At 43.3% G+C, this 27855-nt stretch overlaps 1 pseudogene across 1 annotated transcript in view; it reads right to left on the bottom strand.

Annotated features, from left to right (window-relative positions):
• The window catches only part of LOC124013637, a 92581-nt pseudogene that overhangs the window by 6347 nt on the left and 58379 nt on the right, over positions 1–27855 (bottom strand). Inside the window, exons 3-10 of the transcript XR_006834905.1 lie at positions 24365–24439; positions 7004–7089; positions 6613–6825; positions 2554–2764; positions 2263–2318; positions 1431–1581; positions 1081–1229; positions 333–513 (exon numbers count right to left, since the gene is read on the bottom strand). The product of XR_006834905.1 is annotated as a rho GTPase-activating protein 6-like (transcript). The remainder of the gene's footprint in view (positions 1–332; positions 514–1080; positions 1230–1430; positions 1582–2262; positions 2319–2553; positions 2765–6612; positions 6826–7003; positions 7090–24364; positions 24440–27855) is intronic.

The following is a 27855-nucleotide window of genomic DNA, read 5'->3' as shown; positions in this document are numbered from 1 at the left end:
AAAGTACTTTAAAGTGCTACCTAAAGTAGATTTTTTGTGGTACTGTACTTTACTGTTTATATTTTTGGACAAACTTTACTCCACTACATTCCCAATACATTTTCCCTGACACCCAAAAGTACTCTGTTGTTGAATGCTTAGCAGGACAGGAAAATGGTCCAATTCACACACTTATCAAAAGAACATCCCTACTTCCTCTAATCTGGGAGACTCACTAAACACAAATGCTTCGTTTGTAAATCATGTCTGAGTGTTGGAGTGTGCTCCTGACTATCCGTACATTTTTTTAAACCCGAACCCCCCCCCCCCGCCAACCCACACACTCCAACTACCGTGAACAGTCGCCTGTAGTTCTGTATAAGGTGAAGGGTGACGTTGATGATGGCAGCGCTGTCCTCAATGCCCATGGCGTGGGGACTCATCTCCCTGTCCCCTCCGCCCCTCTCCCCCCTGCAGCAGGTTGGGACCAAAGATCACTGCCAGGTTGGTTGCTGTCATCTTGTTGCCGGGGAACTGCAGGTAAAGAGAGGAATGAGTTAGGGAAAGAGAGAGAGACAGAGGTTAGGGGAAAGACCGCATATTAGGTCTACCTACTGTGTAGGCTAGTTAGTGTGAGCTACAGAAAGAGAGAGGCGTTAGGAGACAGTATATAATATAGAAAGGGTCCGGTGAGACAGAAACCGTAACAGGAGAGACCTCTTTAAGGAATACCTAGGATAGGATAAAGTAATCCTTCTCAACCTCCCCCCCTTTAAGATTTAGATGCACTATTGTAAAGTGACTGTTCCACTGAATGTCATAAGGTGAATGCACCAATTTGTAAGTCGCTCTGGATAAGAGCGTCTGCTAAATGACTTAAATGTAATGTAATGTAAATGTGAGAGAGAGAGAGGGTTAAGACAACCCAAAATCTATTATGTGCTCTCCTCTTGAGAGAGCGAGAGAAGGTAACGTGTTGACGACGGACAGATAAAACAAACTGACAGAAAAAATATGGACAGATGAACAGAATGATACAGTCCCATGACACACAAACACGGAACCCCCCCTCACCCTACCCTCCCCCACATTGGGACTAACCTCCTGGTGCTGTGGTCCTGTGGTGTCCTGTGCGTGGCTTTGTACGGTGTGTAACAGGGTGAGGAGGCGGAGCAGGGTATCACAGTTACAGGGGGGTAACAGGTAGAGCAGCTGCTGGAGGTACATTAGCTGGTCTGTCCCTCGCAGAACTGAGAGAGAGAGAGAGAGAGAGAGAGAGAGAGAGAGAGAGAGAGAGAGAGAGAGAGAGAGAGAGAGAGAGAGAGAGAGAGAGAGAGAGAGAGAGAGAGAAGAGACCTTGTTGAGCATAAATTCACCTTGTAGAAAATGACAACGGTTGCATTCGTATGGCTAGTGTGTGTCGTATGGGTCACTGTGCGCGCGTGCCTTACGGTTGGCGTGTAGGAAGGCAGCGTAGAGCTCTCTTGGCAGTAGAGGGTCAGGCATGTCTCTGAGGAACTCCTTCAGTAATGCCGCTACATCGTGGACACTGTGCTCCTCATCCAAACACACGTCTGTCCCTATGTCAAAGTCCTCACGGAGCTAGGTGGGGCAAACACACAACAGCACCATATCAGAACACGCACGCACACTAGAACGAGCAGACACACACAGGCAGTGGCAATGGAGACACACAAAGAATGCACCGTTCGAGGCAGCACCCATGTGAGAGTCAGCACACACACACACACAAATAGTTCACATGCACCGGCCACACACACAGTATAAGGTCAGTTTCCCATGTGACGCATTTCTTTTTAAACAGGAAATGACAGGGATCAACGGCCCTGAGTGCAAAGTACACAGCTGAAGAGAAGTACACCTGCCACAACATCAACACACTGGCTAGTCCTACCGAGTAGGGATAAATAACTACTGTATGATGTGAAGGAAAGTTTAAGTTTGTAGAGGGGAAAACAACTGGAGAAGCGGCCACAGACTTTTGATGAACACCTTCTGCAGCGTCCTGATTGGCAATCACAGCATGGAAAAGGACAAAGGGAATAAATGAGGAATCTAATCAGGGGGAAAGGATCGGGGAACAGGTGTGGAAGACTAAATGATGATTAATGCACAATTCTGCTGTAGTTGGGCTAACGTTTGTGTAATATGGAGAGCAAATGTACATCGACACACTGGCTAGTATATAGGTCTTAACCAGGGGAGAGCTAATTGTAACGTTGAAGACATTAACATTTATGCATGGAGAGCAAAAAGACTCACCTGCCGAACTCTCTTTTTGGAACTCCCAACACGAAAGATCCCCACAGTTTGTAGACCTGTGGAGAAGGAGAGAAAGTCACTTCAGATTATTATGAAAGGGCAAGATCTCTCAATATTCTATCCCATATATTTTACACTTTATAATTGTCAGAGACATGGTGCAATGAACCACACTCGCATGATGGGTAACCTTGCTTGAGACCGGAAGACTTACGTTGGTTCCCCGAGCTAATGCCTAAGCTTTAGCTAGATGGGCTATAACAGTCACATCAGCAGACCTCTGTGTCTCACCGTGTCTCTCTATGTGGCAGCAGCACCTCTCCAACACACGGGGAACCTGTCTATAGATGGGGTTGAGGCTCAACTTGGTCTGAGTCCGCCCCCCGGCACCTGCTGCAGTCTTCTTCAGCTCCAGCTCTGCAGGGTGGGACAGCTGCAGCGCCTCCAACAGGCGGGACTGACTCTCTACAAGATCTGAGATGGAGTCCACTGACAGGCCACCCTGTTGGAGATTAAGCATTTTATTTTATTTGATTTATTTCACCTTTATTTAACCAGGTATCCAAGTTGAGAACAAGTTCTCGTTTACAATTGCGACCTGGCCAAGATAAAGCAAAGCAGTTCGACAGATACAACGACACAGAGTTACACATGGAGTAAAACAAACATACAGTCAATAATACACTTATAAACAAGTCTATATACAATGTGAGCAAATGAGGTGAGAAGGGAGGTAAAGGCAAAAAAGGCCATGGTGGCAAAGTAAATACAATATAGCAAGTAAAACACTGGAATGGTAGTTTTGCAATGGAAGAATGTGCAAAGTAGAAATAAAAATAATGGGGTGCAAAGGAGCAAAATAAATAAATCATTTCAAGTTCAAGTTTCAAAACCTTTAGGAGTTGATTAAAAGGGAGAGTGAAAAACAGAGGTGAGGGGAAAAGGATGAGAAAAGAGTAGGAGAGAAACAATAGTAGGAACGAAGAGATGGAGACAGAAGAGAGGGAGGAGCAGAGGGAAGAGATGAGAGACAGAGGGAAGGAGAGTGAACATTAGGGAAGTATGGATGAGAAGGAGGGAGTGAAGGAACAGAAGAACGAGGGATTGAGAGGATAAACAGAAGGGTGATGGAGAAGGGGGTAAAAGTAAAGGGAAAGCAACATTATTGCAACAATATTTTTCCTGGCTTTCAAAAAAGATTTCCATTAGTTGATCATGTAACAAAATTCTGCCAGTTGCCGTGAAAACTTTCTTGCAAAGCTATCCAGTTAATCTTGGGATGAGTATGACATTTTTCCTGGGTAACATAATGAGGTAGATTTTATTTTAAGAGAAATTCTCTTACGGCAAAAACACGACAGGACAGGGGAAACGCAATCACGGATGGAAAAAAATCAGAATATACAATATAAGGAAACGAACAGGAACGGAATAAATGGAGTTTAAGTTTTCATTTTTGGGCAAAATGTTCTGGGTTTTTTCAGGGCAGTGTTCTCATGACTAATTATATAATTTATTCTGCCATTTATTTGCATTCCCTTTGATTCCTGTTCTTCTGTGTCTCCATCTTTCCCAATAGTGGGAGTCTTATATACAGTCGTGGCCAAAAGTTGAGAATGACACAAATATTAATTTTCATAAAGTCTGCTGCCTCAGTTTGTATGATGGCAATTTGCATATATACTCCAGAATGTTATGAAGAGTGATCAGATGAATTGCAATGAATTGCAAAGTCCCTCTTTGCCATGAAAATGAACTGAATCCTAAAAAAAACATTTCCACTGCATTTCAGCCCTGCCACAAAAGGACCAGCTGACATCATGATTCTGTCGTTAACACAGGTGTGAGTGTTGACGAGGACAAGGCTGGAGATCACTCTGTCATGCTGACTGAGTTCGAATAACAAACTGGAAGCTTCAAAAGGAGGGTGGTGCTTGGAATCATTGTTCTTCCTCTGTCAACCATGGTTACTTGCAAGGAAACATGTGCTGTCATCATTGCATTTCACAAAAAGGGCTTCACAGGCAAGGATATTGCTGCCAGTAAGATTGCTCCTAAATCAACCATTTATCAAGTTCATCAAGAACTTCAAGGAGAGCGGTTCAATTGTTGTGAAGAAGGCTTCGGGGCGCCCAAGAAGACACTGCAAATATTGACTCTTTGCATCAACTTCATGTAAATGTCAATAAAAGCCTTTGACACTTATGAAACGCTTGTAATTATACTTCAGTATTCCATAGTAACATCTGACAAAAATATCTAAAGACACTGAAGCAGCAAACTTTGTGGAAATTAATATTTGTGTCATTCTCAAAACTTTTGGCCACGACTGTATATATATATATGTATATCGCCCAACGCTGTGTGTGTGTGTGTGTGTGTGTGTGTGTGTGTGTGTGTGTGTGTGTGTGTGTGTGTGTGTGTGTGTGTGTGTGTGTGTGTGTGTGTGTGTGTGTGTGTGTGTGTGTGTGTGTGTGTGTGTGTGTGTGTGTGTGTGTGTGTGTGTGTGTGTGTGTGTGTGTTCATGCGTGTGTGCGTGTATACACAAATCGCTGCAATTGCCATTTCCATCTACTCGGAACGATGAGCTGAATGAACTGCCTTCTATCTCTAAAATGTAGAATCTTTAATTAAAGATTTCCATGGAAACCTGAGTCATGCAAGCACTTAGAGTGCATCTCAATCATTGCCACAGGTAGTAGGGTGCTGCGGGTGCTGCAGCACCCCCTGATAAGTCACAATTAGGTATATATATATTTTTTTTAAACCAAATTAGTGCACTAGGCCTTTATTACTCCCGTATGAGCGCAGAACAATATTTGTCAGTAGAGTGGAGAAAAGCCTCCCCACCCCAAAACATCTTCCCGCAGACATGATCTCAATAATCTACTTCCCTTCCTCTGTTTTGATTGGAAGGTTTCTCAGTTTTCCAAGTAAATCTGAATAAGAAATGTAAAAAGCGTGTCAACACCAAATTATTATTCAACTCAACGTTCTTGTATCTATCTCTTAGATGTGGAAATTACAATCACACACACATCTCCCATCCACATCAATAAATCATGTATTACACATAATTCAAGTTATGCATGAGCAACCTGGTCCCAGATGTATTTGCGCTGTCTCTTATTGTCTTTGTCACGTTTGGCAGCACATTCAGTACATCGCGTATGTTAGGTTCAGGCCCTAATTAATGGGTGCATCTCAATAGTCTCAAACATGCCTTCCTCCTCTAGTCTCCAGCCCTTCATTCTGTTCTGACGTGGAAGGACTACAGACAAACACTAAGTGAAAACAAATACAGTATCAGGTACCCTAACCCTGGCTAGTAATGACAGTGTGTTAGAGCCACCAGCAGTGATGGTGTCTGATCTCTCACCCAGCAGGGCAGCAGGTTAGAGCGCAGCACGATACAGACATTAACGCAGCAGGGGCTCAACTTAAATACACACACAGAGACTACGCCCAAATGCATGCACGAATGTGCACACAGTTTTTGCTCTGCTAATATTTGTACTGTGTCGCTGTGGCAAACAACGGTCTGACTCCATACCAGGAAAATGAATTGATTGTGCAAATGATTATGATGGAGAGACAGCCAGACAGAGGGTAGACCGATTTAACTGAACGTTCCCTTGTGTGTGTGTGTGTCTCCTGTGGCACCCGATTCCCTATATTGTGTACTACTTTTGCACTACTTTTGCACTATACGGTGCCATTTGGAATGCAGACCTTTTTCCATTTTCCAATATCAACACTGATTACCAGGGTCGAGGTTCGGAGAGAGTATTACTGATAGTCATCGTTGAACTTCGATACCCCAGATTTTTGTTGAAGTTGGGCATATTGTTCAAATAAAACAACTCCGATGTATTTTTGAACGGATACGTTTGGATCAGTTGTTGCCACAGTATTTCACAGTTCTTAGGACTACGGTATGTGCTGGCTGGCACGTTCAAGTGCCAAGTGCCTACAATAGAAATGTTTGATTGTCTCGGAGGAGATATGCCAGCGTGGTCATGTTTTGAAACCGTAGTTGGAAGGTGATAAGTCATGGTTGAGAAATGTTTGTTGGATGTTCGACTGCTCATTTGATAGCCGAAGAGAGGTCCGCATATTTCAGACCAAAGTAAAGCCCAGACGTAGAGACAAGCATCTACATCTACTTGTCTCTCTGTGTGTGTGTGTGTGTGTGTGTGTGTGTGTGTGTGTGTGTGTGTGTGTGTGTGTGTGTGTGTGTGTGTGTGTGTGTGTGTGTGTGTGTGTGTGTGTGTGTGTGTGTGTGTGTGTGTGTGTGTGTGTGTGTGTGTGTGTGTGTGTGTGTGTGCGTGTCTGCACTCTCCAACTCACCCGTCTCTGCACTCTAGCTTTCTTATCCAGGAACCTGGGTGAGAGTGGCTTGCTGTGCAACGCCAGTGCTGCCGATGATGAGGAGGATGTAGCACCACTGAAGGAGGATGAAGCCGTGCTACAGAGGGGTTTATTCCCGTTGCTCTGCTGTTGTTTCTCAGCCCGAAACCTCAGGACGCTGGCCTCTAGATCAAGGCAGTCTCTCCGGCTCTCCTTCAAATCAAATCCAACTTTATTTAAAGTGCTTTTATAATCCATCACAACACTTTACAGTAAATAGACCTAAAGTAAAAGTGTATTTTCGAGTGTGCAGTTTTTACACTTGTATTTTGGATACAGTTTTTTACACTTCACAGTAAAACAATCTAATGAAGTAGATTTAAAAAAAAACCTTTAGAGCATCCTGACGCTGCTTGTATGCCCGGTCGTTGGCTATCGTCTGCGAAAGAGGTATGCCAAACGCCTTGGCGGCTGTCTCTGTGGGATGATGGAAAAGGTAGAAAGAGGTATGGATGGAGGAAAAGAGGTTGGGATAGATAGGGAGGGAAAGAGGGAGGAACAGATATTTCATTTCAGTAGCATTTCAATTATCTACTAACTCTAACCTGTTAGACAGGTGATGAGCTATGCCTTGTTTTCTCCATACATATCGCTTTGTATTCAGGCCAGAAAGTTACATTTCTGTCTCATCAGACCACAGAATCTTTTGAATTATGCTCTCAGTCTTTTATGTGCCTTTTTGCAAACTTCAGCCGTGCAGTCATGTGCCTTTTTCTCAGGAGTGGCTTCTGTCTGGCAACTCTCTCCTAAAGCGCAGATTGGTGAAGTGCCGTAGAGACTGTTATTTGGCAGCTTCTCCCATGTCAGCCAAGGAACTCTATAGTTCTGCCTGAGTGTTCATTGGGTTCTTGTTCACCTCCCTGACCGAGGTATTTCTTGCCCAGTTGCTCAGTTTGGTCGGATGGCCAGGTCTAGGCAGAGTCTGGGTAGTTCTATATTTTTTCAATTTCCCAATGATGGAGATCACTGTGCTCTTGGAAACTTTCAACACTCTAGACATTGTTTTATACCCTTCCCTAGATATATGCCTCAACACAATTCTATCCCAGAGATCTATGTCCAGTTCCTTGGACTTCATGGTATAGTTCCTGCTCTTATACATGTTATAATCACTGTTGGTAGTGATTACAGCTCACAGAGTCTTTTTGGCCAAGTCTCTAAGAGCTTTGCACACCTGGATTGTACAATATGTGCCCATTACTCTTTTTAAAGTTCTTCAAGCTCTGTCAAGTTGGTTGTTGGTCATTGTCAGAAGGCCATTTTCAAAAGTAGACCTAGATTTTCAAGCCGATTTACCTCACAACTGCAACTAGGCCACTCAGGAACATTGCATGTCATCTTGGCATGCAACCCCAGTGTAGATTTGGACTTTTGTTTTAGGTTATTGTCCCGCTGAAAGGGGAATTTGTCTCCCAGTGTGTGTTGGAAAAAAGACTGAAGCAGGTTTTCTTCTAGGATTTTACCTGTGCTTAGCTGTATTCCATTGCTTTTTATCCTGAAAAACTCCCTAGTCCTTGCCAATGACAAGCATAACATGATGCAGTCACCATTCTTGAAAATATGAAGAGTGGTACTCAGTGATGTGCTGTGTTGGATTTGCCCCAAATTATTATTTTTTGTATTCAGGACAATATGTTTTTCTTTTTTCTCAGTACTACTAAAGTTCCTGGTAGCAAACAGGATGCATGTTTTGAAATTTTTGTTATTCTGTACAGTCTTCCTTCTTTTCACTCTGTCATTTAGGTTAGTATTGTAGCGTAACTAGAATGTTGTTGATCTATCCTCCGTTCTCAAATCACAACCATTAAACTGTTTTAAAATCACCATTGGCCTCATGGTGAAATCGGTGAGCATTTTTCTTCTTCTCTGGCAACTGAGTTAGGAAGGATGCCTGTATCTTTGTAGTGACTGGGTGTAATTATACACCATCCAAAGCCTAATTAATAACTTCACCATGCTCAAAGGGATATTCAGGGGGATATTTGTTACAAATCTACCAATCGGTTCCCTTCTTTGCAAGGCATTGGAAAAACCTCCCTCTTCTTTGTGGTTAAATCTGTGCTTGAAATTCACTACTCAATTGAGAGAACTTACAGATAATTGTATATGTGGGGTATAAAGATGGGGTAGTCGTTCAAAAATCAATTATTGAACACAGAATGAGTCCATGTAACTTATTATGTGATTTGTTAAGCATATTTTACTCCTGAACTTATTTAGGCTTGGCATAACAAAGGGGTTGAATAATTATTGACTCAATATATTTCAGCTTCTCATTATTATTTGTTTTTTAAATTAATTATGTGATATTGTGTGTAGATTGGTGACAGAAAATCTCAATTTAATCCATTTTAAATTCAGGCTGTCACACAACAACATGTGTGAAAAATAATGCCTATGAATACTTTATGAAAGCACTGTAAACAGGGGTAATGCTGACCAGTAGCGGGATAAATAGATAGATATAATGCTAATGGAAATCAATAATCAATGAACAGCAGTGTAATTATAGTAATAAATTGAATCAATCATCATCAGCAGCGTAGGTGTGTGGGGTTGTGTGGGTGTAAGTTTGTGGCGTCAATAATGAGTGTGTGAGTGAGTATGTGTGTGTGAGTAAGAGTGACAGTGAGAATGTCTGTGTGTTTGAGTGGGTAGAGAGCTGTGGATGAGTCAGTGTGTATAGTCTGTGGGAGAGGGAGAGCAGTAGCCATATAACAGTCTGACGGCCAGGGGATAGAAGCTGTTTAGGAGTCTGTTTGTCTGAGCTTTGATGCACCGGTATTGTCTGCTGGACGGGATTATGGAGAACAGCCTATGCCTCAGTTGGCTGGAGTCTTTGGCAATTTTTCAGTCTTTCTCAGATACCGGCCTAGCATGTACGGCTGGGAGCTCACCACCAGTGATGCGCTGAGCTGTCCGCACCACCCTTTGTAGGGTCTTCCTGTCGAGACTGGTGCAGTTACCATACCAGACGGTGATACAACCATGCTCTCGATGGTTTAGCTGTGAAATTCCTGAGGATCTTAGGGGCCACGCTAAATAGTTTCAGCCTCTTGAGGGAGAAGAGGCAATAGTGTGCCTTCTTTGCAACTGTGTTGATGTCAGAGGACCATGTTAAGTCCTCAGTGATGTGGACACCAAGGAACTTGAAGCTCTTGACCCTCCCCATTGCGGCCTACCACCGTCGTGTCGTCTGCAAACTTGATGATGGAGTTGGAGTTGTGCGTGGCCACACAGTTGTGGGTAAACAGGGAGTACAGGAGGGGGCTGAGCACACACCCCTGGGGGGTGGAGGTTGAGGGTCAGCGTAGCGGAGGTGTTTGTTGCCTACTCTCACCACCTGGGGTAGGCCGGTCAGGAAGTCCAGAATCCAGTTGCAGAGGAAGGTGTTCAGTCCCAGGGTCCTGAGCTTTTCCAACAGCCTGACTGTGAACATTTGTATGAAAACCAAATTAAGGAAGACATAGACGCTATTAAAAACCACTGAAATGGCAATATGAAAATAAATGGGTGAAGGAGATTAATCACAATCCCAAATTGAGAACCTTTTGTTTGTTTAAGAGTGCATTAGTGTGTGAGATATATATTATGTACAACCTACCTAAAAGCAAAAGAAAGATCGCTATTGAAACAGGTAAGATCAGCGATATTGCCCCTGCTATTGAAACAGGTAAGATCAGCGATATTGCCCCTGCTATATTGAAACAGGTAAGATCAGCGATATTGCCCCTGCTATTGAAACAGGTAAGATCAGCGATATTGCCCCTGCTATTGAAACAGGTAAGATCAGCGATATTGCCCCTGCTATTGAAACAGGTAAGATCAGCGATATTGCCCCTGCTATTGAAACAGGTAAGATCAGCGATATTGCCCCTGCTATTGAAATAGATCGGTATTGTGGTGAAATGGAAGAGGAAATATTATGTAACTATTGTGACATCGAATAGATAGAGAATGATATTCATTTGATCCTCTATTGCCATTTTTACCACAATATACGCTTGTCCTTACTCCAGAAAGCCCATCAGATATACCCTGGCATTATGTGGCTGAGCGATGAAGGGACAGAAATAGTTTTTTTTGTCCATTGTGTATTTTCGTTTGCTGATTTTTTTTGATAAAGCCTGGAGTAAAAGAAAAAGGGTGACCTATAACTATACTGAACAAAAAATATAAACGCAACATGCAACAAACTCAAAGATTTTACTGAGTTACAGTTCATAAAAAGGATTCAGTCAATTGAAATCAATTTGCCATAATCTATGGATTTCACATGAGCAGTAGCGCAGCCATGGGGGAGCAAGGCCCAGCCAATCCCAATGAATTGAGGAAGCCGGATGTGGTGGTCCTGGGCTGGCATGGTTTCACGTGGTCTGCGGTTGGGAGACCGGTTGGACGTACTGCCAAATTCTCTAAAACGATGTTTGGCGACTTATGGTAGAAAAATGAATATTCAATTCTCGGGCAATATGTCTGGTGGACATTCCTGCTGTCAGCATGCCAAGTAGACACTACATCAAAACTTGAGACATTTGTGACATTGCGTTGTGTGACAAAACGGCACATTTGAAAGTGATCTCTTATTGTCCGCAGCACAAGGTGTACCTTTGTAATGATCATGCTGTTTAAACTGCTTATTGATATGCCTCACCTGTCAGGTGGATGGATTATCTTGGCAAAGGACACATTTTTATTAACAGGGATGTAAACAAATTTGTGCACAACATTTGAGAGAAATAAGCTTTCTGTGCGTCTAGAACATTTCTGGGATCTTTTATTTCAGCTCATGAAACATGGGACCAAAATAAATTATAAAAATATTTAGCTCCAGACATAGGCCTATGTACACTGAGTATACCAAACATTAGGAACACCTTCCTAATATTGAGTTGCAACCCCTTTTGGCCTCAGAACAGCCTCAATTTGTCGGGACATGGACTCTACATTCCACAGGGATGCTGGTCCATGTTGACTCCAATGTGTCCCACAGTTATGTCAAGTTGGCTGGATATCCTGGATATTCTTGATACACACAGGAAACTGTTGAGTGTAAAACCCCAGCAGCGTTGCAGTTCTTGACACAGACCAGTGTGCCTGTCACCTACTACCATACCCCATTCAAAGGTACTTAAATATTTTGTCTTGCCAATTCACCCTCTGAAGGGCACACATACACAATCCATGTTTCAATTGTCTCAAGGCTTAAAAATCATTTTTTTAACCTGTCTCCTCCCATTCATCTGCAATGATTGAAGAAGATTTAACAAGTCACATCAATAAGGGATCATAGCTTTCACCTGGATTCACCTTGTCAGTCTACCTCATGAAAAGAACAGGTGTTCTTAATGTTTGTGTACTCATTGTATATAAATTGTGTGTGGGCCTTCAATATATCTCTCTCACTTGAATCTTCTCTTTGTGACAGACCAGGGTTAAATGCCTTCCATTTCATTTTTCCGTATTTATTTATCTGTTTTTTAATTGTATTTTTAAAATTATTATTGCTTGGGTAACCTTTTCTACTATTATGTATTTATTTATTTTTCATTCTTTATGCGGTGCGCACTATCCGTTCCTGTTCCGTCGGTTCCTTGTTTTGTATTCATGCTGTAATTGCGTGTTTCGCCCTGTCCTGTCGTGTTTTTTCGTATGCACCCTGTCCTGTCGTGTTAAGTCGCGTTGGCAGAACACCGGAATAATTATCACTCTGAATCATTGTAATGTTTATTTGTGTCAACTAATCCCGTAAGGAACGGGTTGCCAACTGGCAATTTGACAAAACAATTTTTGTGAATTAATTCATTCATAGAAAACACTCAAGCACACGCACACATCCGCACACACTCCTGCTGTGAAGAGGCCGTAAGACCTAAAGCTGGTCAGACATGGGAGACTGGCAGAGTGCCAAGAGGTAAAGCTCTAAGGATAGGGATGAACCTGAAATACCTCTTAAACCTGAAATACTCCCCCCTCTCTCTGTCTCTCTGTCTCTCTGTCTCTCTGTCTCTCTGTCTCTCTCGTCTCTCTCTCTCTCTCTCTCTCTCTCTCTCTCTCTCTCTCTCTCTCTCTTCTCTCTGTCTCTCTGTCTCTCTCTCTCTCTCTCTCTCTCTCTCTCTCTCTCATTCTCTCTGTCTCTCTCTCTCTGTCTCTCTGTCTCTCTCTCTCTCTCTCTCTCTCTGTCTCTCTGTCTCTCTCTCTCTCTCTCTCTCTCTCTCTCTCTCTCTCTCTCTCTCTCTCTCTCTCTCTCTCTCTCTCTCTCTCCTCTCTCTCTCTCTCTCTCTCTCTCTCTCTCTCTCTCTCTCTCTCCCTCCATCTCTCTTGTTTTGACCCTCCCGGCCTCTCCTCCCCTCTCTCTCTGTCTCTCTCTCCGTCTCTCTTGTTTTGACCCTCCCGGCCTCTCCTCCCCTCTCTCTCTGTCTCTCTCTCCGTCTCTCTTGTTTTGACCCTCCCGGCCTCTCCTCCCCTCTCTCTCTCTCTCTCTCCGTCTCTCTTGTTTTGACCCTCCCGGCCTCTCCTCCCCTCTCTCTCTCTCTCTCTCTCTCTCGTCTTTACGCTCTCTCTTTCTCTCCCTCTTTCCTTTTTATCTCTTTTAACTCTCTCTCTATATCTCTCAAACCCCCCTCTCTCTCCTCTCTCTATATCTACCACTATCCTCTCTCTTGCTAGGTCCCCACCCAATTGGCGTCAGGTTTTCATTCAAAAAATAAATAAATCTGCATAAATAAAACGTAAATTTTCCCACTAGTGACGTTTCCACCAACCTGACTTGTTGTGGATGAAAATCAGTGTGTGATGGCATAGTGCACAATGTTCACTGTGTTTCCATTGCATTTTCAACTCTACCGATTGTTTTGACACAAAAACGGTTGCTTTAATAGCAAATGTGTGTACTCTGGTCTTGGCACGTGCTCTCTAGCTAACATCTCGTAGATACATTGTGGGTAGGCTCTGCGGGTAGTCCAGTCTGCAGGTAGTCTTATAGATAAGAGCGAGAATATTTTTATTTGTCAAACGGTAGTCAAGCATCGATCATCATGTCACCAGAATAAGACCCCAGACATTTATTTGAAAGGAGCATCAAGCGCATCACTGTGCACTTTCACCATCCTGGGGGGGTTCTTCATAATTGATTTAATCTGTAGCCTAATAAACTGCATGGTTTCCCAAGTCGTTATGGGAGGATCACACACCATGTCATCGCGTTACTCCAAGTTTACTTCGATATGATGGCAGTAGTGTAAAGTACTTAAGTAAAAATACTTTAAAGTACTACTTAAGTCATTTTTTGGGAATCAGTAATTTAATTTAATTTAATTTTAATTTACTATTTTTGACTACTTTTACTTTTACGTCACTACATTCCTAAAGAGAATTATGTACTTTTTACTCCATACGTTTTACGTTTTCCCTGACACCCAAAAGTACTCGTTACATTTTGAATGCTTAGCAAGACCGGAAAATGGTCTAATTCACACACTTATCAAGAGAACATCCCTTGTCATCCCTACTGCCTCTGAAAATAAAAAAATACAACATGTGGCCATCTGCTTTGCTTAATATAAGGAATTTAAAATTATCTATACTTGTACTTTTACTTTTGATACGTAAGTACATTTTAGCAATTACATTTACTTTTGATACTTAAGCATATTTAAAACCAAATACTATTATACTTTTACTCAAGTTGTGTTTTACTGGGTGACTTTCACTTTTACTTGAGTCATTTCGTATTAAGGTATCTTTACTTTTACTCAAGTATGACAAATCGGTACTTTTTCCACCACTGTATGATGGTTATTATATCAATATTTGCGCATAAATGCTTTCCCACCACCATTTCTAGCATACTAAATTTTACCGACACAAAAAGACCTGACCATGTCGGGATTTCTAAAATTGTACGGAAACTTCCTGTTTCGGTCACAGCTGTCAAGAATTTGTTTTATACTGTATGACATTACTCACATAAAAACTGTGGATGGGAATGGGGTTTCTGTCTCGCTTTTTCATTCTTCATTCTCTCTCTAGCTCTCTCACCCTCTCCCTCCTTCCTCTCTCACCCCACCTCTCCCTGTCTCTCAAACCTTCCTTCTCTCTTTCTCCCCCACCCTCTTGCTCTTCCCTTCACCCCCCACTCATCTTCTTATCCTTTCCTTGAAGCTGGTTCAAGGTACACGAAAGCCACGGACACGTGTATGTAGGTACATCAACTGACTAAATCCTCCCGCAGATGCCACTGATTGGTTGCAGGCCAGTGGCTAGCTACAGTAGCTAACAGGCTAACTAGTTAATAGGCTTACATTCCTATTACAAGTAGCAAGCATGTAGCTAGCTGTCTAGCGTGCTAATAAGCTATATAGTGACCAGCGGACTATGGTTTAAGAGGCACACTACACTACTAGACCATGTGTGTTGTGGTTTTTCATTATGAGCTCAAGGGGTTTAGCAGAGTAAGCCTACACTTTGTCATTGCAGAGCGAAAAGTCAATATTGCATTATGTGAGTATAAATTACTATGTTTTTGGTCACATAACCCAAAATACTGTGGGACATTGACCATCATGAGAATGCATTGTAACCTACATGCTGCTAGTACAAACCCATGGTATTATCATGGTATTTTGGTCACTAAATGGCAGGAAAATACAATATTAATGCTGCAAATGCCATGGTATTTTCTTGCCATGGTAGTACAATTAAAAAAATTCTATGGTACAATCATGGTGTTTTGGTCATGGTATTTGCAACAGTACGTACCGTGGTATTTTCCTTCCATGGTAGTAACCAAAAAAACACGATAGTACAATAGTATTGTTTTCATTGTACTACCATGACAGGAAAATACCATGATACATTTTTTGTAAGGATCCGGCACACTTTCTGACTACCGTCAGGCAACAGATACAGTTAGCATGGATAAACAATAGAAAGTACACACAAGACAATGAGCAGAAACACCTGAGTGTTAATGTTATTGCGATTAACAACCATCTAAATGCATTTCCTCCAGATTAGGCTACCCATACCACTTTACACAGTGTGCTACCTTCACAGATAAGAGCCTTAAAGGAACAAGCACAACTGGCATCCATCCAGGGTTGTAGTGGAGGGTAAAACAGACACGTAAACACAGTATACACAAACTTTTATTTTGTGAAATGTGCTTTTACACACCCGAATGGTTTGGCCAACAAACTATTATGGAAGGAGGAGACTCTCACGAACACGATGCTGTTCTCCGTTTTGCTCGACGACCCCCACCAGTCTTCTTGGGACTTGTCTGAAGTCGGTACAGCCGATCTTCCAACTTCTGTCTGTAGCGTCCGAACAGTTTAGGCTAGACAATTATACGACCACTCGGTGTAAACGTGAGACTCCCACAGGCCGCACGTCTGAATGTCCCCTGGTACCAGTCAAAAACATTTATGAAAGTATGTATGGAGACTGTTAAGGAACAAAATAAGGGTTTAAATACATGTAAATATATATATATATATATTGGATAGATACTTCAGAACAAACTTCCTTTAGATTTTTTTCTGTGGGACAATCTGTTGTTTTATGTAGTGAATCTATTATTCAATGCAATTATATGGGCTAAAATCAGTGCATTCGAAAAGTATTCAAACCCCTTGACTCTTTCCACATTTTGTTATGTTACAGCCTTATTCTAAAATTGATTTTAGTTTGTTTTTCCCCCTCATAAATCTACACACAATAACCCTTAATGACAAAATCAAAAATGTTTTTTAGAAATGTTTGCAAATGTTTTTTTTTAAATAAAAAATAAATATACAGTTGAAGTTGGAAGTTTACATGCTCTTAGGTTGAAGTCATTAAAACTTGTTTTTCAACCACTCCACAAATGTCTTGTTAACAAACTATAGTTTTGGAAAGTCGGTTAGGACATCTACAGTGGGGCAAAAAAGTATTTAGTCAGCCACCAATTGTGCAAGTTCTCCCACTTAAAAAGATGGGAGAGGCCTGTAATTTTAATCATAGGTACACTTCAACTATGACAGACAAAATGAGACAAAAAAATCCAGAAAATCACATTGTAGGATTTTTAATGAATTTATTTGCAAATTATGGTGGAAAATAAGTATTTGGTCAATAACAAAGGTTTATCTCAATACTTTGTTATATACCCTTTGTTGGCAATGACAGAGCTCAAACATTTTCTGTAAGTCTTCACAAGGTTTTCACACACTGTTGCTGGTATTTTGGCCCATTCCTCCATGCAGATCTCCTCTAGAGCAGTGATGTTTTGGGGCTGTAGCTGGGCAACACGGACTTTCAACTCCCTCCAAAGATTTTCTATGGGGTTGAGATCTGGAGACTGGCTAGGCAACTCCAGGACCTTGAAATGCTTCTTACGAAGCCACTCCTTCGTTGCCCGGGCGGTGTCTTTGGGATCATTGTCATGCTGAAAGACCCAGCCACGTTTCATCTTCAATGCCCTTGCTGATGGAAGGAGGTTTTAACTCAAAATCTCACGATACATGGCCCCATTCATTCTTTCCTTTACACGGATCAGTCGTCCTGGTCCCTTTGCAGAAAAACAGCCCCAAAGCATGATGTTTCCACCCCCATGCTTCACAGTAGGTATGGTGTTCTTTGGATGCAACTCAGCATTCTTTGTCCTCCAAACACAACGAGTTGAGTTTTTACCAAAAAGTTATATTTTGGTTTCATCTGACCATATGACATTCTCCCAATCTTCTTCTGGATCATCCAAATGCTCTCTAGCAAACTTCAGACGGGCCTGGACATGTACTGGCTTAAGCAGGGGGACACGTCTGGCACTGCAGGATTTGAGTCCCTGGCGGCGCTCTCTGCAGGTCATTCACTAGGTCCCCCAGGTCATTCACTAGGAGATTATCAGTGATCTTGTATGTCTTTCATTTCCTAATAATTGCTCCCACAGTTGATTTCTTCAAACCAAGCTGCTTACCTATTGCAGATTCAGTCTTCCCAGCCTGGTGCAGGTCTATAATGTTGTTTCTGGTGTCCTTTGACAGCTCTTTGGTCTTGGCCATAGTGGAGTTTGGAGTGTGACTGTTTGAGGTTGTGGACAGGTGTCTTTTATACTGATAACAAGTTCAAACAGCTGCCATTAATACAGGTAACGAGTGGAGGACAGAGGAGCCTCTTAAAACATAAGTTACAGGTCTGTGAGAGCCAGAAGTCTTGCTTGTTTGTAGGTGACCAAATACTTATTTTCCACCATAATTTGCAAATAAATTCAGAAAAAAATCCTACTATGTGATTTTCTGGATTTTTTTTCTCATTTTGTCTGTCATAGTTGAAGTGTACCTTTTTGGTAAAAACTTGTCGTGTTTGGAGGTCAAAGAATGCTGAGTTGCATCCAAAGAATACCATACCTACTGTGAAGCATGGGGGTGGAAACATCATGCTTTGGGGCTGTTTTTCTGCAAAGGGACCAGGACGACTGATCCGTGTAAAGGAAAGAATGAATGGGTCCATGTATCGTGAGATTTTGAGAGAAAACCTACTTCCATCAGCAAGGGCATTGAAGATGAAACATGGCTGGTTCTTTCAGCATGACAATGATCCCAAACACACCGCCCTGGCAACAAAGGAGTGGCTTCGTAAGAAACATTTCAAGGTCCTGGAGTGGCCTAGCCAACCTCCAGATCTCAACCCCATAGAAAATCTTTGGAGGGAGTTGAAAGTCTGTGTTGCCCAGCAACAGCTCCAAAACATCACTGCTCTAGAGGAGATCTGCATGGAGGAATGGGCCAAAATACCAGCAACAGTGTGTGAAAACCTTGTGAAGACTTACAGAAAACGTTTGACCTCTGTCATTGCCAACAAAGGGTATATAACAAAGTATTGAGATAAACTTTTGTTATTGACCAAATACTTATTTTCCACCATAATTTGCAAATAAATTCATTAAAAATCCTAGAATGTGATTTTCCGGATTTTTTTCCCCCTCATTTTGTCTGTCATAGTTGAAGTGTACCTATGATGAAAATTACAGGCCTCTCTCATCTTTTTAAGTGGGAGAACTTGCACAATTGGCGGCTGTCTAAATACTTTTTTGCCCCACTGTACCTTGAGTATGACACAGGTAATTTTTTCAATAATTGTTTACAGACCAATTATTTCACTTACAATTGCCTGTATCACAATTCCAGTGGGTCAGAAGTTTACATACACTAAGTTGACTGTGCCTGGTATAAACACCATGGGACCACGCATGCGTCATACCGCTCAGGAAGGAGATGCGTTCTGTCTCCTAGAGATGAACGTACTTTGGTGCGAAAAGTGCAAATCAATCCCAGAACAACAGCAAAGGACCCTGTGAAGATGCTAGAGGAAACCGGTACAAAAGTATCTATATCCACAGTAAAACGAGTCCTATATCGACATAACCTGAAAGGCCGCTCAGCAAGGAAGAAGCCAATGCTCCAAAACCGCCATAAAATAGCCTGACTACAGTTAGCAACTGCACACGGGGACAAAGATCTCTTCTCCAGACCATTTCCGGAGACCTTCTCCCTTACCTCACCTCGCTCATCAACTCATCCCTGACCGTTGGCTACGTCCCTTCCGTCTTCAAGAGAGCGAGAGTTGCACCCCTTCTGAAAAAACCTACACTCGATCCCTCCGATGTCAACAATTACAGACCAGTATCCCTTCTTTCTTTTCTCTCCAAAACTCTTGAACGTGCCGTCCTTGGCCAGCTCTCCAGCTATCTCTCTCTGAATGACCTTCTTGATCCAAATCAGTCAGGTTTCAAGACTAGTCATTCAACTGAGACTGCTCTCCTCTGTATCACGGAGGCGCTCCGCACTGCTAAAGCTAACTCTCTCTCCTCTGCTCTCATCCTTCTAGATCTATCGGCTGCCTTCGATACTGTGAACCATCAGATCCTCCTCTCCACCCTCTCCGAGTTGGGCATCTCCGGCGCGGCCCACGCTTGGATTGCGTCCTACCTGACAGGTCGCTCCTACCAGGTGGCGTGGCGAGAATCTGTCTCCTCACCACGCGCTCTCACCACTGGTGTCCCCCAGGGCTCTGTTCTTGGCCCTCTCCTATTCTCGCTATACACCAAGTCACTTGGCTCTGTCATAACCTCACATGGTCTCTCTTATCATTGCTATGCAGACGACACACAATTAATCTTCTCCTTTCCCCCTTCTGATGACCAGGTGGCGAATCGCATCTCTGCATGTCTGGCAGACATATCAGTGTGGATGACGGATCACCACCTCAAGCTGAACCTCGGCAAGACGGAGCTGCTCTTCCTCCCGGGAAGGACTGCCCGTTCCATGATCTCGCCATCACGGTTGACAACTCCATTGTGTCCTCCTCCCAGAGCGCCAAGAATCTTGGCGTGATCCTGGACAACACCCTGTCGTTCTCAACTAACATCAAGGCGGTGGCCCGTTCCTGTAGGTTCATGCTCTACAACATCCGCAGAGTACGACCCTGCCTCACACAGGAAGCGGCGCAGGTCCTAATCCAGGCACTTGTCATCTCCCGTCTGGATTACTGCAACTCGCTGTTGGCTGGGCTCCCTGCCTGTGCCATTAAACCCCTTCAACTCATCCAGAACGCCGCAGCCCGTCTGGTGTTCAACCTTCCCAAGTTCTCTCACGTCACCCCGCTCCTCCGTTCTCTCCACTGGCTTCCAGTTGAAGCTCGCATCCGCTACAAGACCATGGTGCTTGCCTACGGAGCTGTGAGGGGAACGGCACCTCAGTACCTCCAGGCTCTGATCAGGCCCTACACCCAAACAAGAGCACTGCGTTATCCACCTCTGGCCTGCTCGCCTCCCTACCACTGAGGAAATACAGCTCCCGCTCAGCCCAGTCAAAACTGTTCACTGCCCTGGCCCCCCAATGGTGGAACAAACTCCCTCACGACGCCAGGACAGCGGAGTCAATCACCACCTTCCGGAGACACCTGAAACCCCACCTCTTTAAGGAATACCTAGGATAGGTTAAGTAATCCCTCTCACACCACCCCCCCCTAAGTTTTAGATGCACTATTGTGAAGTGACTGTCCCACTGGATGTCATAAGGTGAATGCACCAATTTGTAAGTCGCTCTGGATAAGAGCGTCTGCTAAATGACTTAAATGTAATGTAAATGTAAAGATTGTACTTTTTGGAGAAATGTCCTCTGGTCTGATGAAACTGTTTGGCCATAATGGCCATTGTTATGTTTGGAGGGAAAAAGGGGAGGCTTGCAAGCCAAAGAACACCATCCCAACCGTGAAGCACAGGGGTGGTAGCATCATGTTGTGGAGGTGCTTTGCTGCAGGAGGGACTGGTGCACTTCACAAAATACATGGCATCAAGAGGGAGGAAAATTATATGGATATATTGAAGCAACATCTCAAGACATCAGTCAGGAAGTTAAAGCTTGGTTGAAAATGCGTCTTCCAAATGGACAGTGATCCCAAGCATACTTCCAAAGGTGTGGCAAAATAGCTTAAGGAAAACAAAGTCAAGGTATTGGAGTGGCCATCACAAAGCCCTGAACTGAATCCCATAGAAAATTTGTGGGCAAAACTGAAAAACGTGTGCGAGCAAGGAGGCCTACAAACCTGACTCAATTACACCAGCTCTGTCAGGAGGAATGGGCCAAAATTCACCCAACTTATTGTGGGAGGCTTTTGGAAGGCTACCCGAAATGTTTGACCAAAGTGAAACAATTTAAAGGCAATGCTACCAAATACTAATTGAGTGTATGTAAACTTCTGACCCACTGGGAATGTGATGAAAGAAATAAAAGCTGAAATAAATCATTCTCTCTAATATTATTCTGACATTTCACATTCTTAAAATAAAGTGGTGATCCTAACTGACCTATGATTGGGCATTTCTACTAGGACTAGGTGTCAGGAATTGTGAAAAATTGAGTTTAAATGTATTTGTCTGAAGTGTATGTAAACTTCCGACTTCAACTGTATATGTATTATATTTACATAAATATTCCAAACCTTTTCTCAGTACTTTGTTTAAGCACCTTTGGCAGTTATTAGAGCCTCACATTTTCTTGGGTATGATGCTACAAGCTTGGCACACTTGTATTTGGGGAATTTCTCCCACTCTTCTCTGCAGATCCTCTCAAGCTCTGTCAGGTTGGATAGGGAGCGTGACTGCATAGCTGTTTTCAAGTCTCTCCAGAGATGTTTGATCAGGTTCAAGCCCAGGCTCAGGCTGGACCACTGAAGGACATTCAGAGACTCATCCCGAAGCCACTCCTGCGTTCTCTTGGCTGTATGCTTAGAGTCGTTGTCAAAGTGAACCTTTGCCCCTGTCTGAGGTCCTGAGCACTCTAGAGCAGGTTTTCATCAAGGATCTCCCTGTACTTTTCTCCATTCATCTTTCCCTCGATCCTGACTAGTCTCCCAGAAAAACATCCCCCCAGAATGATGCTGCCACCACCATGCTTCACTGTAGGGATGGTGCCAAGTTTCCTCCAGATAAGACGCTTGGCATTCAGGCAAAAGAGTTCAATCTTTGTTTCATCTGACCAGAGAATCTTGTTTCTCATGGTCTGAGAGTCCTTTAGGTGCCTTTTAGCGATCTCCAAGAGAGCTGTCTTTCATCTGGCCACTCTACCATAAAAGGCCTAATTGGTGGAGTGCTACAGAAATGGTTGTTCTTCTGAAAAGTTCTCCCTCCCATCCCCACAGAGGAACTCTGGAGCTCTGTCAGGGTGACCATCAAGTCCTTGGTCACCTCCCTGTCCAGGCCCTTCTCCACCGATTGCTCAGATTGGCCAGGCGGCCAACTCTAGGAAGAGTCTTGGTGGTTCCAAACTTATTCCATTTAAGAATGATGGAGGCCACTGTGTTCTTGTGGACCTTCAATGCTATGTAAGTGTTTTCTTACCATTCCCCCTTGAATGAGTAGGTGTGTTTGTCTGGTACTGTATATATTTATTTCTTATAGGCTTAAAATTCAAAATAAAATAGAAAAATGATCATTGATATGACCATTTTAAAACAATTCCATATAGCTTAGTAGTATCTCACCTCCCCTCTCCTGGCTTAGACAGAGCTTAGAGTCTTATGGGTTAATTAGCATTTGTTGGCATTAGCGTTAGTGACGCTACTCGCCTCTGATCACTTGAGCGTTCGTTTACCCTCGTTTGTTTTCGACCACTCCATCCCTTCATCCATTCATCCATCCCTGCCAAACCCCTAATGTTCTGACTGAGCATTAAGTACTATCATCTTAGGAGATTTACCCAGACACAGACCTGTGAGCACCAAAGGACAGACAAACCCTAGAAAAAACAGCAGACAAACCCTAGATAAAACAGACAAACCCTAGATAAAACAGCAGGCCTGCTGGTCACTGGCCTAGGTAACAGGCTGGCTAGCTGGCCATAATGCTAACAGTTTGGCTGCTGGCCTGGGTAAAATGTTTGCTAGCTGGCCATAATGCTAACACGTTGGCTGCTGGCCTGGGTAAAAACGTTTGCTAGCTGGTCATAATGCTAACACGTTGGCTAATGGCCTGGGTAACAGGCTAGCTTGCTAGCCATAATTCTAACAAGTTGGCCATTGGCTTGGGTAACAGGATGGGTAGCTGGCCATAATGCTAACAAGTAGATTGGCTGGCCACTGTTCTGGGGTAGGCCTAATACAACAGACCGGCTAGCAGACCCTGTCCTGTCACGGGTAGTCTTATCAACCCTAACCCTGGTAAGACAACAGGCTGGCTAGCTGCCCCTTTACTGAAGGCAACCAGCTGGAGGAGAAAGAGAACATCTCTTTATTCTCCCTGATCACACCTCCACATGGCCAGGACTGGGCCAAGGAGAGGATAACAGAGTGTGAGAGACTGTGTACACGTGTGTGCATGTGCCTTTTAGTTTTTTGTCAGTGTGTGTGAGAAGGAGAAAGCGACTGTGAAGTGACTGTGTACGCATATACTTGTGTACACATGCCTTTTGTGTCCGTCAGAGTGTGTGTGTGTGCGTGTGTGTCAGAGAGAGAGCGAGAGACAGACTGTACGCATATGCTTGCGTGCACATGCCTTTCTTGTTTTGTCAGTTCGTGTGTGTGTGAGAATGTTTATGAGAGTGTATCAGTGTTTACACTCAGGAGGCAGTGTTTAAAGCTTCTGCAACAGACAAAAGTTGCAAAAACGAGTCATCTACGCTACAAAGAGGGCCTTGCTTCTTGGGGTTGAAATCGAGCTCACTGTCGTCAACACAGTGATTTCACAGGCATTAAGCAGTTAGTCCCTGTTAAACAAAGAAGAGGTGGAAAAGCTACTGTCCTGTAGGTCAACAGTGCTTGATGATTTGACAAGCGTTAGTCACTTAATTGTCATTACGGGATAGAAAAGAAGCACTGGAGCTACTGTACTGTATGTTAACAGAGGTTGATCATTTCACAGGCATTAGTCAATTAGTCAAGAAGGAGTAGAGGCTCATATATAGACCTACGTCAGTAGCGGTTAGTCTGTCTCAGAGCTGTGTATCTAAGTACATGACTCTGGTCTGTCTGACCTTCTGAGGTATGGCATGTAGTCTTCAGTTTTAACAAAGAGTACTGAGTCATAGGTGTGCGTCCTTAACAGCACCCTATTCCCTACATAGTGCACTATATAGGGTGCCATTTGGGATGCAACGACACGGTAGAAGATTTCGACACTTCATCATCTAGTTTATGGGGGAGGGGGCAACCTTACCTCGCTCTTTCTCTTTCTTTTCTTTGGAGAAGGAGTCAAACTTCCTTCTGAGTGATTTTCTCCTCTTACGGATTTCTGTAAAAAAGTGGACAAAAAAACAAAAAGGTAGTTAAAAAAAGACAAAAAGAAACAAAAAGATGTTGTTTGTTCATGAGAGTGAAGAGCGATGTACCATTTGCCTGATGACGTTTTAACTGTCTTTCTTTATAATCTGCGTCTTATTTGCAGTTTATTTGAATTTACATCCCAAATGACACCCTATTCGCTATATACAGTATCGTGCACTACGCACTGGTCAAAACTCCCCAACCCTGTTCCTGAAGAGCTATGCTCTTGTAGCTTTTTGCTCCAACCCCTGATTCATATGATCAATCAGTTAATTATTAGAATCAGGTGCACTAGATTGGGTTTGGAGTGAAAACCTACAGGAAGGTAGCTCTCCAGGAACAGGGTTGGAGTGACCTGATCCCGGGGATAGGGCGCCATTTGGGAAACAGCCTCTGTAATGTTGGGTTGTCTCCTACTCCTCCCACCATATTGTGTCCTTGTAAAAAAGGAACCATAAACGATGCTTAAGCAAACATACACACATGTAAACCGGGAACGAATATTAGCACAAAATCTCCACCCATGTGAAGACCAAACAAGAGAAGAAGAAAGCGCATGTCCGCACGCACGCCCCACCAACGCACTGCTGCAAGTTGCTTTCCTGAGAATTACATCTATTCCTCATTTCAGGCATTACTAAGAATAGACCTTTTACAACATCAAGTCTTTGTGTGTGTGTTTGTATAGGCCACAGCCTCCTGTACTGCCTTTGTAGCCTTTAGCCAGAGGGTTACACCAGAGAAACTACATGCAGATCAAGGATGTGATTTTACAACCTAAACATCCTCTGATGAGCTTTTTCTGGAAGACATCACTGTTTGGGTTTTGGGGCTTTAAAGATCACAGTCGTGTGTACAGTCTGTGTGTGTGTGTGTGTTTGTAAGGTAGCACGCCTTTGCTGTTCAGGACTGGTTTGTTGCAGAATCCTTGATCTTCCAAGACTAGAATGTATTTTTCTTTGTTTCTCTCAACATGATTGGGCCTGGGCACAGATCTAGGATCAGCTTAAACTCACAGAATCCCAATCCTCACCACTAATGGGAAAACAACAGAACGGACACTACACCAGTGTTTAGATGCAGCTTCATCCTTAAGGGCTGACTGGATAGGAGTTTTGAAGGCCTTGAAATGTAAATGATCCGAGCAGTCAAATCCCCATGTGAAGAGGTTTGTTTGTGTGTGTGTATGTGTGTGCGCGTGTGTGTGTGTCAAAGGTTTAAAGGGGGTCAAATTCCCATGACTACAGGAAATTAAAGTTTATTTCCACGGCAATCGTCTCCTCCCACTCGGCACATGCCAGAGCAAGGGTTAATGTTTGAGCAAACTCAACGCTCCGTGTGTGTGTATTCCTACATGCAATGTACTCAGTGTGTGTGTGTGTTTTCCAATGGAGTGCACACTTTAAGATGAGAGGATGTGTGTATGTGTGTGTTTGCCAATAGCTTGCACACTTTAGAGGAGATTAGAGGTCCGACACACACATATACACACAGAGTGGAGAGAGATAGATTTAGGCAAAGCAAAACATCTGAAAGATAGGCCCAATTGGGGCCGAGAGAGAAAGAAACAGAAGGACAGAAATAGCATGCAAGAGAAAGAAAGGAAGCAAGAAAATAATGACAGACCCTGTGGGATTGCTTCCTATATCCATGAGAAAATGAGACGTAAAAAACAGTCTCCAGACTTGCCATACAAGCACCACTCTGACTGCGAAGAACAGAGATTTCAGAAAGAATCCATCCATCAAGCATAGCCAAGGCGTTGCCAGGAGACCAACAACAAAGAAACACACACGCATGCACACGCACACACTGTCAAAATAAACTAGAGGTTCTGGTATTGGCTCAAACAGCGGGATCAGAACAGAAACCTATGTCGACCTCCCTTCGTCCCCCATAATATGAGTCTTCAGTGTGTGTGGACGTGTTTAATTACCAAAAGTAAACAAACAAACATTTGACCAACTGGGGACATTTTTGTTTTTTCCCCACGAGGACAAATGCTTTTTCTAGGGGGTTTAGGGTTAAGGTTAGAATTAGTGTTAGGGTTACAATTACGTTAAGGGTTAGGGTTGGGAGCTAGGGTTAGTTTTAGGGTCAGGAGCTAGGGATAGGTTTAGGTTTAGGGTGAAGGTTAGGTTTTTGGGTTAAGGTTAGGGTTAGGTTTAAAATGGTTTATGTTTATGTTGGTATCAAACATTCCACAGGCCTATTTCAACTTTCTGCCCTGTTTCTAGGTTGTAAATCTGACCGGTCTTGAGAGGGTGGGAGAACATGAGAGGCCGAGTGCTCCAAGGGGTCACCCTCAAAAGTTCAAAAATAGGAGGAAGACAATTATCAATCAAATCTTGTGAGTAAAAAGGTTTCATTCTAAACCAAATTTCATTAAAAAATCACAATAAAACATGCATACTGAAATAATTAAATAAATAAATAATTACGTAAGTACATAATTGGAAATCGCCCCCAAAAGGATGAAGGGATTACGTGCTATGTTAAAGTGCATAATATAATAAAATTCAATGCAAAATATAAAAAATACAAAACCAGATGAAGCAATTAAATACATGATTTTTTATTGAACTTCCAGCTCTCTTAATTAGGCCCTCACCAACTCCCACTGTCAGTACTTTATACTACTTCTTAACATTCATACCAAGTGGAGCCAAGGTCTTAAATTTGGATATCCATCTGGATTCAGCTGCTCTTCTCTGGCCTATGGTCCAGGAGGCTTTCATCTCCAGACCGGTGATGCGGAGGGAGGTTATTGGGTGGATTTGAAAGTGTGTGTTTGTAATATGTTTGTAATATTTTTTTTTCCCCAATTGTGTAGAGGTGCTGTTTGAGGTGTGTCAAGACTGTGTGACCGGTTTCTCCTGTATAATTGGCTGGGCTCCCTGCCTGTGCCATTAAACCCCTACAACTCATCCAGAACGCCGCAGCCCGTCTGGTGTTCAACCTTCCCAAGTTCTCTCACGTCACCCCGCTCCTCCGCTCTCTCCACTGGCTTCCAGTTGAAGCTCGCTACAAGACCATGGTGCTTGCCTACGGAGCTGTGAGGGGAACGGCACCTCAGTACCTCCAGGCTCTGATCAGGCCCTACACCCAAACAAGGGCACTGCGTTCATCCACCTCTGGCCTGCTCGCCTCCCTACCACTGAGGAAGTACAGTTCCCGCTCAGCCCAGTCAAAACTGTTCGCTGCTCTGGCCCCCCAATGGTGGAACAAACTCCCTCACGACGCCAGGACAGCGGAGTCAATCACCACCTTCCGGAGACACCTGAAACCCCACCTCTTTAAGGAATACCTAGGATAGGATAAGTAATCCTTCTCACCCCCCCCTTTAAGATTTAGATGCACTATTGTAAAGTGACTGTTCTACTG

This window comes from Oncorhynchus gorbuscha, linkage group LG25 (assembly GCF_021184085.1).
Source record: "Oncorhynchus gorbuscha isolate QuinsamMale2020 ecotype Even-year linkage group LG25, OgorEven_v1.0, whole genome shotgun sequence".
Taxonomy (NCBI): Eukaryota; Metazoa; Chordata; class Actinopteri; order Salmoniformes; family Salmonidae; genus Oncorhynchus; species Oncorhynchus gorbuscha.
This window is presented reverse-complemented; position numbering and strand designations above follow the sequence as displayed.